Below are 13906 nucleotides of genomic sequence, written 5' to 3'. Positions count from 1 at the left end.
GATAAGACACCATCAAACTGCTGGAAGAGAACATGGGCAAAACATTCTCTGACATCAGCCTTACAAATGTTTTCTCAGGTAAGTCTCCCAAAGCAACAGAAACAAAAGCAAAAATTAACCAATGGGACCTAATCAAATTGACAAGTTTTGCACAGCAAAGGAGACGAAAAAGAAAACGAGAAGACAACTTACAGAATGGGAGAAAACAGTTTCAAATGATGCAACTGACAAGGGCTTAATCTCTAAAATATACAAACAATTTATACAACTCAACAGCAAAAAAGCCAACTACCAAATGGAAAAATGTGCAAAAGACCTGAATAGACATTTCTCCAAGGAAGATATACAGATGGCCAACAAACACATGAAAAAATGCTCAACATCATTGATTATTAGAGAAATGCAAGTCAATACTACTATGAGGTACCACCTCACACCTGTCAGAATGGCCATCATTAGTAAGTCCACAAATAACAAATGCTGGAGAGGGTGTGGAGAAAAGGGAACCCTCCTGCACTGTTGGTGGGAATGTAAACTGGTACAACCACCACGGAGAACAGTATGGAGGTACCTTAGAAATCTATATATAGAACTACCATATGACCCAGAAATCCCACTCTTGGGCATATATCCAGACAAAACTTTCCTTGAAAAAGACACATGCACCCGCATGTTCATTGCAGCCCTATTCACAATAGCCAAGACATGGAATCAACCCAAATATCCAGCGACAGATGATGGGATTAGGAAGATGTGGTATATATACATACAATGGAATACTACTCGGCCATAAAAAAGAACAAAATAATGACATTTGCAGCAACATGGATGGAACTAGAGATTCTCATCCTGAGTGAAGGAAGTCAGAAAGAGAAAGACAAATACCATATGATATCACATATCTGTAATCTAATATATGGCACAAATGAACCTTTCCACAGACAAGAAAATCATAGACTTGGAGAATAGACTTGAGGTTGTCAAGGGGGAGGGGAGGGAGTGGGATGGATTGGGAGCTTGGGGTTAATAGATGCAGACTATTGCCTTTAGAATGGATTAGCAGTGAGATCCTGCTGTATAGCACTGGGAATTATGTCTGGTCACTTATGATGGAGCATAATAATGTGAGAAAAAATAATGTATACATGTATGTGTAACTGGGTCACCATTCTGTCCAGTAGAAAATTGACAGAACACTGGAAACTAGCTATAATGGAAAAAATCATTATATAAAATAATAATAATAATAAATAAATAAATAAACTACAAAAAAAGGAAGTTCCCTTCACGGCTCAGTGGTTATCAAATCCGACTATGATTCATGAGGATGTGGGTTTGATCCCTGGCCTCACTGGGTTAAGGATCTAGCCAGCATTGCTATGAGCTGTGGTGTAGATCACAGATACAGCTTGGATTCCCCCTTGCTGTGGCTGTGACTGTGGCATAGGCCAGCAGCTGTAGCTCTGATTCAACCCCTAGACTGAGAACTTCCATATGCTGTAAGTGCGACCCTAAAAATTAAAAAAACAAAAAAAATTAAAATAAAGAAAAAAATAAGATCTTACAAAAAAATCTCCAAAGCAGAATGATTTTATTGATGACATTGGACATTGACAGAAATAAGAAACTTACACAAACAGTTGCAGAAGGTGGGAAAAGATGGAAAATATGGCAACATGCACTAGGAGACCAGAGTAACCTTGAAACCAACAGGGGTATTTGAATAAATCAAATTACTTTGGCCATTACTCTCAAACACAGAAATAAATATCTAAATGAAATATTAACCAATCAAATCTAGTGATATATAAAACAGATTATATCTCTTGGCAAAGTTGCCATTATCCCAGACATACAAGACTGTTTAACTTTGCTTTTGTGTACTTGATATGTGTTTTAAAGTTCAATACAACAATTTTAAAAGCATATATTTGATAATATGAAAATTAATAGATCATATTTATTTGTTAGAAAAGATTGCTATTTCTCAGAAAATTCACCTGGAGAGTTTATTTTCTCTCATAAATATGAAGCACTGAGTATCAACAATTGGTTACCTCGATAGTCTATTATTTTCATAGGATTACAGAGGGATTAAACATCAAATGCTGTTACAATTCTCTATAACTGTCAAGTGTAAAAGACATTATTTTTATTCTAATATTTTTGCAGGGCTTAATCAGTTTTAATATTCTATAAATAATGCATACATTTATAATTATTATAAAAAGATATAAAAGTATATATTACACAATGTGAAATTCTTCTGTAACTCTTTCTATCCAAATACATGCAATCATGTCTTTAATCACCGAGAATACTGGGATTTTTATCCCGTATTTTTTTCTAAATGAAATTCTGCATCTTTAAAAATCCAAATTAAGTGCTAAATTTACCTTGATTGGTTTTAACACACCATCATTTTTCTTTAATATTTTCCATATCAAGTCATTTAGAACTGTTCCATTATTATGAATCACTGCAGTTTAGTTTTCAAAGTATGATACTTATAATCAGTCACCTATTAATGGCTATACAGAGTTATTTTTATCAACGCTACATAATGATTCCATTATCATATATAATACATACATACAAATACACATGCCTATTTTAGGTTATAGTTTTGGATTTGTCTCTATAAATTTGTTATATGCTGCCAGATTCTTCCAAAATGCTTTAATATGTTGCATCCTCACAAATAAGTAGACCCATCTCACCATATGCTTCCTGACATAATTGTTAGCAAACCTTGGGGCAAAAATATATATTCTTTGAGTTTGCATATCTCTTATTACTTCTGAGATTGAATATATTTTCATAAGTGTGCTAGCTATCTGTAATTGTTTAGTGGTTTTTCCATTTCATAATTTCTTTTTTTATATTACTAAATGAATTTATTACATTTATAGTTATACAATGATCTTCACAACCCAATTTTATAGCATTTCCATCCCAAACCCCCAGTGCATCCCCCCACCTCCCAACCTGTCTCTTTCGGAAACCATAAGTTTTTCAAAGTCTGTGAGTCAATATCTGTTTTGCAAAGAAGTCCATTGTGTCCTTTTTTTAGATTCCACATATAAGACCAGATACTATAAAACTCTTAGGGGAAAACATAGGCCAAACACTCTCCGACATAAATGACAGCAACATCTTCTCAGATCCACCCCTTAGAGTATTGACAACAAAAACAAAAATAAACAAATGGGACCTGATCAAACTTCAAAGTTTCTGCACAGCAAAGGAAACCCTAAACAACACAAAAAGACAACCCACAGAATGGGAGAAAATCTTTGCAAATGAAGCGACTGACAAGGGATTAATCTTCAAAATTTATAAACACCTCCTACCAGTCAATACCAAAAAAACAAACAACCCCAACAAAAAATGGGCAGAAGATCTAAACAGACAATACTCCAAAGAAGACATACAGATGGCCAAAAAACACATAAAAAGTTGTGCAACACCGCTCATTATTAGAGAGATGCAAAACAAAACCTCTGTGAGGTACCATCTTATACCAGCCAGAATGGCCATCATCAAAAAGTCTACAAAGAGCAAGTGCTGGAGAGGGTGTGGAGAAAAAGGAACACTCTTGGTGGGATTGTAAATTGGTGCAAGCACTGTGGACAACAGTATGGAGATTCCTCAGAAAACTAAAAATAGAACTCCCATTTGATCCAGCAATCCCACTCTTGGGCATCTATCCAGAGAAAACCATGAATCGCAAAGACACATGTACTCCAATTCCTCGCAGCACTATTTGCAATAGTCAAGATATGGAAACAACCTAATTGTCCATCGACGGAGCAGATCAAGAAGATGTGGTACATATATACAATGGTATATTACTCAGCCATTAAAAGGAAAGAAATAATGATATTTTTAGCAACATGGATAGACCTAGAAATTATCATACTATGTGAAGTCAGTCAGACAATGAGACACCAACATCAAATTCTATCACTTACATGTAGAATCTGAAAAAAAGACTCCATTTCATAATTTTCTAAACCTTAAAGAATTATGTCTGTGCCCACCACCTCCTTCAAACTTTGTAAGGAAGAAGAAAAGCTGATTTTCTCATTTAGGTGTAAATATTTTTGGATCTGTTTTATTGGGCAATCAAGGTCTAATTAAGTCAAACTCAAAGAGTAGAATCTGATATCTGTGTGGACAGATAAGGAAGAACATGGAACATAGTCAGGATTTAGTGGATGAATTGAAAAGTGGGTTATTGCAAGGTGGATTAATATCAACTGCTGAAAGCTGATCCTGTTAGTAGTTGTCTTGGGGCACTGTGACACCAGCGTTAAATAAGGGGACATGCTTCACCTGATTATAGGGCCTCTTGGTTCTACACTGCATACAAGATGAAAATTTGCATCTTAATAATTGTCTGTTCCCCAGAGGACCTGTAGAGAGAGAGCTTATATTCCTTTTTCTAGCCTTTTCTCCTTAGAGTTCTGCCCTATCCTCTTCCTACTCTATTCTTTTTCCTTTCTTGGAGGTCTGTACTCTAGGGTATGGTATTCAGGGAATACAGCCACAGATGTGTGTCACTTGCTTAGGATTGACATGGCCTAAGAAGAGTTTCTGTGCATTATTTCCATTATGGCAGAGCCAAGCATATGCTCCTGGGCCTGCCTACCATCTACCAGCTTCCCCAGTTGCTACCTGGAGAGTCTATATGATACAATCTGGTAGTGTGGGAAGCAGACGTCTATAGAGCAGACTGGGACCAATGGGAGGCAGGGAAAAGTAGGACACTGGTGGGTTCTCCTCTTCATCCTTCTACTCAGAAGGGTTTTGTAGCAGTTCATATAAGCTATTTCTATATAGCTCCCAAGACCATGCAATCTGCTGTACCTACAGCAGGACCAGTAATGTACCCAATCACATTCACTCTTCTGCTTTTCCAGCTTAAATTCCCCCATTTTAGGTTGGCTTCCTTAAGATTGCACTACACAGTAGATATGGTAGAAATGTTTCTGTAATTTACCTGTGCCGTGAACATAAGCTGAATCAGTGTTTAAGTAAGATCTCCATTTCATCTATCTTTAGTCTGCATATGTTAATGTCCATTTCACTGTTCCCTTTAATTTTGGTTTGAAAATTGATGACTTAGCATTAAGACACAACCCAGGAGATAATGAGACAACTTCTGTTTGAGAAGGAGTGTAATGTCCTTCTATTGTATATTATATGCTGTCTTAAGAATTCTTCCAGAGAAGTTCCCATTGTGGCTCAGCAAAAACGAATCTATTATCCATGAGGACTCAGGTTCCATCCTGGCTCTCTCAGTGGGTTAAGGATTCGGCATTGCTGTGAGCTGAGGTGTAGGTTGCAGATGTGGGTCATATCTGGTATTGCTGTGGCTGTGGTGTAGGCCTGAAGCTACAGCTCTGATTTGACCCCTAGCCTGGGACTCTCCATATGCCTCAGGTGCAGCCCTAAAAAGATTAAAAAAAAAGGAAAGAAAGAAATCTTCCAGAGAGATAAAGACCTCCCTCTCCCACTGATATTTTGGAAATCTAAAGGGTGTAGCCACAGAGGGTTGAGCAAACAAATGGCAGATGACAGAAAAGGGGAACAATTTGAAATTCAGTAGGTAGTGGGGGATAAACCTGCTGCACAGACTGTTGGACTGCTAGATTCTGTTAAATATCCTTGAAGCTAAGGGTTCTCAACTCCAAAGCTGAGCCTTAGTGATTTATAAATAACAAAATAGGTTTGCCAAACACATTTGGGCATTTCATTTGCATTTTATAAGCCACCTTCTAACTTTTCACATGTGTCATGGAAATTGATGTATTCCTGGTGTCTCCTACAAAAGCCAGAGTCTCTACAATTACCAAAGCTACAACTAAAAGGTTAGAAACTACTCGATGTCAACTAGCTTGGAAGTGGGGGGGGCATTGGGGGTGCTAACTGGTCACTTCTTCTGCCAGACCATATATTGGCATTTCAACACAATTTCTAAAAGGCCAGTGTCTACCACTCCTTAAATGTCAGGGAGAGATTAGAGACTAAAAGCAGTGTATTTCGAACTGGGACTTACTAAATTAGAATTTCACTTAGACATTGAGTAGCAGTGTGCCATAGGGGTGTTACTTAACTTTTCTGTGCCTCAGTTTCCTCTTGTAAAATTGGTGTCATAATAGTTGTGAGGTGGCTGTGAGAATGAGATGATATTCAAACCTGTAGAACGTTACCTAGTTCAGAGTGAGTGCTACATACATTTTAATTATTAGTAATATTTGTTATAGTAATTACTCTAAGGCTCTATGGCTGTAAGATTAATCATGAGCATTCAGAGTTGTTTAGGCCTAAATAAAACTACTTGGTACATCTCAAATTGAGATTACAGCCAAAGATATATTTAATTTTCTCAAATTCTGGCACTAATTTTCATATAGAATTAAATGGAAGCACAGTACAAAAACATTATGCTCTCATTCACATCGATTTACTCTTGAAAAATTATTTGTATTATAGCTATTAAATATAATTATTGGAACAGCTGTAGAAAATTGAAACAGTCTAAAAATAAATTACAGTGATCGTTAAGATAAATATATAATGTGGATAATTATAGCCTATTCAAGATATGCAATACATGGGTAGATTATTTTCTCAAAGTTTATTGATGGACCTTTGGAACTGGACAGAGGGAAGCTCCTTTTTTTCTTTCAGTTATATCTACTTTTGCTATTTTTAAAGCATACTGAGTAATTTACATAAAGCATTATTATCAATGTATATTATTCTGTCACAAATTCCCATATAGTGAAAGACCTCAGAACACATAGATTCTACCTAACCACTGTGATTTATGCCATGTTTTAGACATCAAAAACATCTTTATTTTTCATACTATAAATATACATTTAAATTTTTCACATATTTTGCCTTTCTGTTACTATCATTTTCTTCCATCTTGAGGTTTCTTCTAATATTTTTTCCTCTGTCCACAGTATTTTATTTAACATGGTTCTAATGAGGATGAATTTATTTAGTTTTGTTTGCTAGAGCAAATTCTTATTTCTTCCTAGTTTGGCAATCATATTTTTCATTTAAAAAATTCCATTTTTCCTCCTGGACTTAATTGCTTCTATTGACAAATTATCTGTCATTGTTTTTTCTTTAATGATTATACACATATATAATTTTTCTCTACTTAAAGTTGTATATAAATTTTAGAGTTCCTAGTACTTTTAAATATGTAGTGTGATGACTTGTTCATTTTGTAATATTTATAATGTTATCTCTCACTTTTTTAAAATTGAGGTAACATTGGTTGAAACATTATATATGTTTCATATTTACATTACAATTCAATTTCTGTATGCATTACATCATACTCAACACCAAGTCTAGTTTCCATCCATCACCATAAAATTGACCTTCTTTATCCATTTCGTCCTCCTTCAACCCCCTTTTCCTCTCAGATAACCAAAAATCTCTTCTCTGTATCTATGTTTTTGTTTTACTTTATTTTGCATCTATTTGTGTATTTTATATTCTACATATGAGTGAAAACACAGTCTTTCTCCATTTGACTTACATCACCTGGCATGTAAAATGTCGAATTTCCATCCATGTTGTCATAAATAGCAAGATTTCATTGTTTTTAGGGCTGAATAGTATTCCATTACATATATATATATATAAAACACATCTTTTTTCTAATCATCTTTCTTGGGCACTTAGGTTGTTTCCATATCTTGGATATTATAAATATTGCTATAATGAACATAGGGGTGAAAAAATATATATGATATATATATTCGAAAGAGTGTGAAAACTAAAGTATTCACAAGTATTCACTGGATAAATAATCAGAAGCAAAATAGCTAGACCAAATGGTAGTAGACTTTTGGAGGAATCTCTATACTGTTTCCATAGTGGCTGCACCAATTTATATTCCCATCAACAGTGCGTTTCCTTTTCTCCACATTCTCCCTACACTTATTTTTTGTTTGTTTGCTTTTTTTTTTTTTTTTTTTTGTATTTTGTCTTTTTGTCTTTTTGATGATAGTCATTCTACTGGATATGAGGTGATATCTCTTGGTGGTTTGGATTTGCATTTTCTTTGTGTTTCTATCTGCCATTTCAGTTTCATGGACTTCTCAGTTTCTTCTCAGTTTTTCTCAGTTTCTTCTTTTTCTATGCTTTGTGTCTATATTGTAGATTATTATTTTCTGGTTACCATGAAGTTTGTATAAAACATCTCAAAATGAAATAGTCCTGTTAATAGCATCTTATCTTCATTTGCCTGTATAGGTGCCATCCTTTTCCTCTTCCCCTTCTATGTTTTTGTAGTATCTTTTTATGTTGTGAGTTTGTTACCAGTTGAGGTAGCTGTCATTACTTTTAATTATTTTTTTTCTTTTTAACCTTTATGCTTAAATTAAATATTTTAAAGCCTATTCTTACATACAGCTGCAAAATTGTAGCTTTTTTTTTTTCATTTTAGGTAGAAGAGTTCCTTTCAACATTTCTTATAAGGCAGGTATAATTGTGATGGACTCCCTCAGCCTTGTTTGCCTGGGAAAGTTTTTGTCTTTTATATATGAAGGATAACTTGGCTAAATAGAGTATTCTTAGCTGACAGTTTTTATTTTTCAGTGTTTTATCATTCTACTCTCCTGGCTGGCAGAGTTACAACTGAAAGATCTTCTGATAGGCTAACAAAGCCTAACCCTGTAGGTTACAGGGTTTTTTCCCCCTAGTTTCCTCTAAAGGTCTTTCTTTCCTTATCATTAACTTTTGACAATTTTAATGTAACATGTGTCATGAAAAATCTTTTGCACTGAGATAATTAGGTGTTATATCACCCTTATGGACTTGTATGTCTGATTCCTTTCTAGGTTTGAGAAGTACTCAGTTATTATTTCTTTAAAAAAAAAAGTCTGCTCTCTTCTACCTTTCTTCTTCTTCTGGGATATCCGTTATGTTTATGTAGCTTTTTCTTGGACTCAAATGTTGTCATAGAGGTTCTTCATTTTTTTTTTTAAATCTTAGTTTTCTCTCCTATAGCTGTCACTTCTGTATTTCCATCTTGAAGACTGATAATTCTCTCTTCTATATGCTTTCCTTCCATCATATTTCCAGTGATTTCTAATGTAATCTTTATCTCATGTATTGAGTTTTTCAGCTGCAGAATTTGGTTTTTATATATTCCTAATCTCTTTGGTATTTAAAGTATAACTTCTTTTCATTAATTTTATGCCTGGGCTCATTGAACTGCCTTTCTGAGTTTTCTTGTAGCTCGTAGAGTTTCTTCATGACAGCTATTTTGAATTCTCTATCAGTTAATGCAGTTTTCCATGACCATAAGTTTAGTTTCTGCAGAATTGTCCTTTTCTTTTTTGTGATACTATGTTACCATCGTACTTTATGGTGCTTGATGGGTGGATCCCCTGCTGACACATTTGAAGTAGTGAACACCTTTCTTATCAGTAAAGCTTTGTTTACCTTGTTTCTAACAATTTAATATAGAGGCTTTTCTTTTGTTTCAGTAGGTGGTGCAATAGCCCAAGATTTTGTTTGTTTTCACTTGAGTTGCCTCTGGCTAGAGTTGAGAATTCACACCTTCCATTCTCTACTGTCTCTGCCACAAGTGTTGTCAGTGCCCTTATCATCATTGCTTGTGCTTCCAGGGTCATTGGTGACTTACTGCTGCCAATATCACGGCTGTGACTGGTGTTGCTACCAGGAGCACTAGAAAGGTGGGCATCTTTGTTGCACCTGAATTCAACTGGGTTTCATGCACTGCTGCTGCAGCTGGGAGCGGAAATGGTCAAGGGCAGAGATGGGGTTATGGATACCTTCACCATGCCTGGGGTTGTTAGGTTTAAGAGAATTTCTGCCACAGACAGGGGGGCCTGGAGTCATGGGCAGCACCACAGGGGTAGGAGCCCTGCCATTGATGCTGCCTGGTTCCCTGTGACCATGGGCACCACTGTGACCAGGAGGCTGTAGTTGTATGCACCACCTCTGATGCTATTACCAGGTTTTCTGGGACTGTGGGCTCAGCTGTTGCAGCCAGTAGGCTGTGAATGTGGGTACTGCTTCTGATATTCCCTAGGTTCTGCCCTCTCTACATGTTCCAATATACTCACCTTCAGAAATACAGATATGTGGGCTTCTCCAAAGTCCTGGCGAATTTGGCAGAGGGAACCTTTTGAGTTACGGATTTTCTGCTAGTTGTAGACTGAAGGAGAGAAAAAGAAGGCATCTATCTCATGCCACCATGATGCTGACATTACTGCTTTTATCTCCAAGTTTCCCATCAACCCCGCCTCCTTTCTCCTGGAGATCAAAATCAAAGTATATTGCTATGTTTCATGATATTGCAAACAAGTCTTTTGGCTTTTCTCTCTATTATCCATTTTTTGTCTGTCTATATATTTTCTTCTAATTGCTCATAAACTGAGGTTAAAATACTAAGTCATCCACATAGTTTAATTATTTTTCTTATTTTATAGTGCCCCACCTCAATAATAAAAATATTTATCTTCATCTTTTAGTTAAACAAACATAAGAAGAAGGGTTACTTCAAAGTTTTTGCTAAATTTCTATATCCCCTTTAATTGTTTCTATTGTGTGTTCTTTCCATTTGGTCAATTTATTGTATATGACAATTCGCATACAATTTAATGTTCTGAATGGTAAAATCTCATTCCAGAGAGGATTTAAATTTGTTCTGCAAGATGGCTAGGCTAAGATCACAGTATTCTCATATCCTTTTTAATTTTATCAAAGATTGATGCGATTTGAACAAGAATTTTTGTCCTTATCGGGTCTATTTTCAGTACAGCTTTATGTGTATTGTTCAGCCGTGTGACCACAGTTCAAGTGGAGGAACATTTACTTTTCCTCATTTGCTTTAGAGGCCATGACATACATTTTCTTTTCTTACTCATGGGGTATTTACAAGCTCAGCTTCTTAGTCTTAAGTAATGGGCTTAGTTCTCTAGGTTTCTTTTTCTTTTAGATCTTATACCAATAATTTTCAGTGATTCAGAGAAAATAAACTTTTGTCAACATCTGAAACATGAATGTATGGTCATTGCTTTTTAAACCTTTGAACAGAACTTTGACAAATATTCTTATAATTTTCAACTACTTTATTAAGATGTGTTTCATAATAAAAATGTTATACTTTTAAAGTGTGCAATCATGGAGTTTCTGTCATGGCTCAGCAGTAATGAACCCAGCTATTATCCATGAGGACGTGGGTTCAATCCCTGGCCTAGCTCAGTAGCTTAAGGATTCCGTGTTGCTGTGAGCTGTAGTGTAGGTCACAGATGTGGCTCGATTCCCAGATTGCTGTGGCTGTGGCATAAAATGGCAGCTGTAGCTCCAATTCGACCCCTAGCCTGGGAACTTCCTTATGCTGCAAGTGTGACCCTAAAAAGAAAACAATAAAAATAAAAAATAAAGTGTACAATCAATGTTTTTTAGTATATTCACAGAGTGGTACAACCATCAATGTTTAATTTTAGAATATATTCATCACCTACTCCCAAATCCCTAAAATCCCTGTATTTGTTAATAATCATTTTTCCTTCCCAACCATTATTCCACCTCCATGCCATCGCTAATCTAATTTCTGTCTCTATAGATTTACCTATTGTAAAAATTACTTAAAAATTTATTTATATTTCATATGGTATTTTGTGATTGGCTTCTTTCACTTAGTATAACATTTTGAGGTTCATCTATGATATTGAATGCATCAATATCATATTTAATAATATTGAATAATATTTCATGAATCTACCATATTTGGTTTACATATTCATAAGCTGATGAACACTTGGGTTGTCTATTTTGCATTTTTTGTATATCTATACATTGTTCTTTTATTATTATAAGAATTTTTATGTATTCTTTATACAGTTTCCTCATAACATAAATAATTTGGAAATGTTTTCTCACTTTCTGTGTTTTACATTTTTACTTTCTTGCTTGGATTATTTTCAGAAAAAAAATTTTTTTAAGTTTGATGAGGTCCAATTTATTTATTTTTTTCCTCTTATCAATTGTGCTTTTGGTGTTATATCTAATAAATTATTACCTAATTCAAAGTTACAAAGATTTATCTTCTTGTAAGAGTTTTATACCTTTGGATTTAGCTCTTTGATTTCAGCCTAGGAACTATTTGGAGTTAATTTTTGTGTGTGATATGGAGTAGGGTCCAAGTTTTATTCTTTTGCATGTAGATATTCCAATTATCCCCACATCATTTGTTGAAAATATTCTTGTCCCCTTTAACTGTGGAAAGTAAGATATGTCCTGTTTGATGGCTGATAAATCCATCTAGAATGTCTCTCCCATTTCAGGGAGCTGAGTAAGAAACTGTCACTTGGCCTCCATGCCCTGAAGAACAGGCCTTCTACAAGGTACAGGTGTATTGGCATGTGGGGATGGAGGAGAAATTTATGCAGCGTATAGCTGAATGTTATGATTTCCCACTGTTCTTTCCAAGTTTCAGTAGTTTTTGTTAAATAAATATTCCCCAATTTAAACCTTTTTATCAATCTCCAGATACTTTTTTTTTTTTTGTCTTATTGCCTTTTCTAGGGCCACTTCCTGCGGCATATGGAGGTTCCCAGGCTAGGGGTCGAATTGGAGCTGTAGCCACCCGAATATGCCAGAGCCACAGCAACGCGGGATCTGAGCCACGTCTGCGACCTACACCACAGGTTACGGCAACGCCGGATCCTTAACCCACTTAGTAAGGCCAGGGATCAAATCCACAACCTCATGGTTCCTAGCTGGATTTGTTAACCACTGTGCCACGATGGGATTTCCAATCTCCAATCTCCAGATACTTTTAATGATTGTCTTTGTTGTTTCTGACCAGCTTAAAATAAAAAAAAAAAATTGTTCTTCTTTACATAGTATTTCCATCAGTCTATCAACAAATACCTGAGTATCCAAACATTAAATGTATTGAAATCCCAAAGCATTCTTAATTGTTCATAATAACCAAGCAACTCACATAACTCACTAACCTGACTAATTTAAAATGTTCCCTTTGGCAGTGTGTGTTGTTCCTCAAGCTACTATAAAAATAATAAGTTGATTAGCCAGTGGCGATGCCATGATTATAAATTAGTTATATGGTAATTTGAATATCTACAAAATGCATGTCAAAAAGTATACCTAATTTTAATTCTAGAGATTTGCTCTGACACAGGCAGCTCTCATTAGAAATGGCAAAGGCAGTAGGTAGACAGTGCCAAAATGACACAGGCAGTGCATTCAAATACAGACAGTATGCTTGTATTTAATAAGCACAGCAGGTGAACAATTGAATTTGAAAGAGAAATTAAATGGGCTGACCTACGTGCTAAGACATTTATTCTGTAGCTCTGCACTTTCTACTCTATGATTACTGCAAAGCTCTTTTGTAAACCAATATGAAGAAACACTATTAGAGCAATTGTGCATCAATTAAGTATTGTAGCCACAGGAGGAAATACAAATAAATTTTTAAAGGAAGTCAAATTCAATCTGCTTTTATGTTCAAGCTGTTGTTCTCTCTAAACTTTTATTCTTTATGCTGTGAATATCTATTATGAATTGAGTATCTTCTCGCACTCAAACTATTCCTTGATGGTTGATAATACTGTAGAGTGAAAAATTGCTAGAACGTGACATAATACTTTTCAATGTATCATATCTTTCTAAAAAATTTTTTGACACTTTTGGTCTTATTTCTATTACTAAGTGTTCATTTGTTTTATTCTTCAATATATTGCTTAACATGGTTAAAACTTCCAGATAAAATCTTTCAGCCACTATCCAGACTAAAATATTGATTTCTCTGAACATGTCTTTTTTCAAATCTGGAAATCACTAACTTACTATACACATGTGAAAAGAT

The 13906-nt window shown here is 35.2% G+C and overlaps 1 long non-coding RNA gene across 2 annotated transcripts in view; it reads left to right on the top strand.

Moving 5' to 3' along the window:
- LOC110257012 (uncharacterized) overlaps positions 1 to 13906 on the top strand; it is a 209415-nt gene that overhangs the window by 181476 nt on the left and 14033 nt on the right. The gene's annotated exons all lie outside the window — the stretch shown is intronic.

This window comes from Sus scrofa, chromosome 15, assembly GCF_054392235.1.
Source record: "Sus scrofa isolate SSC_HxYL_T2T_F1_AM1 chromosome 15, Sscrofa_HxYL_maternal_Yorkshire_Landrace_v2.0, whole genome shotgun sequence".
NCBI classification, from domain to species: domain Eukaryota; kingdom Metazoa; phylum Chordata; class Mammalia; order Artiodactyla; family Suidae; genus Sus; species Sus scrofa.
The sequence above is the reverse complement of the archived record's forward strand: the minus strand, read 5'-3'. Positions and strand labels throughout refer to the sequence as shown.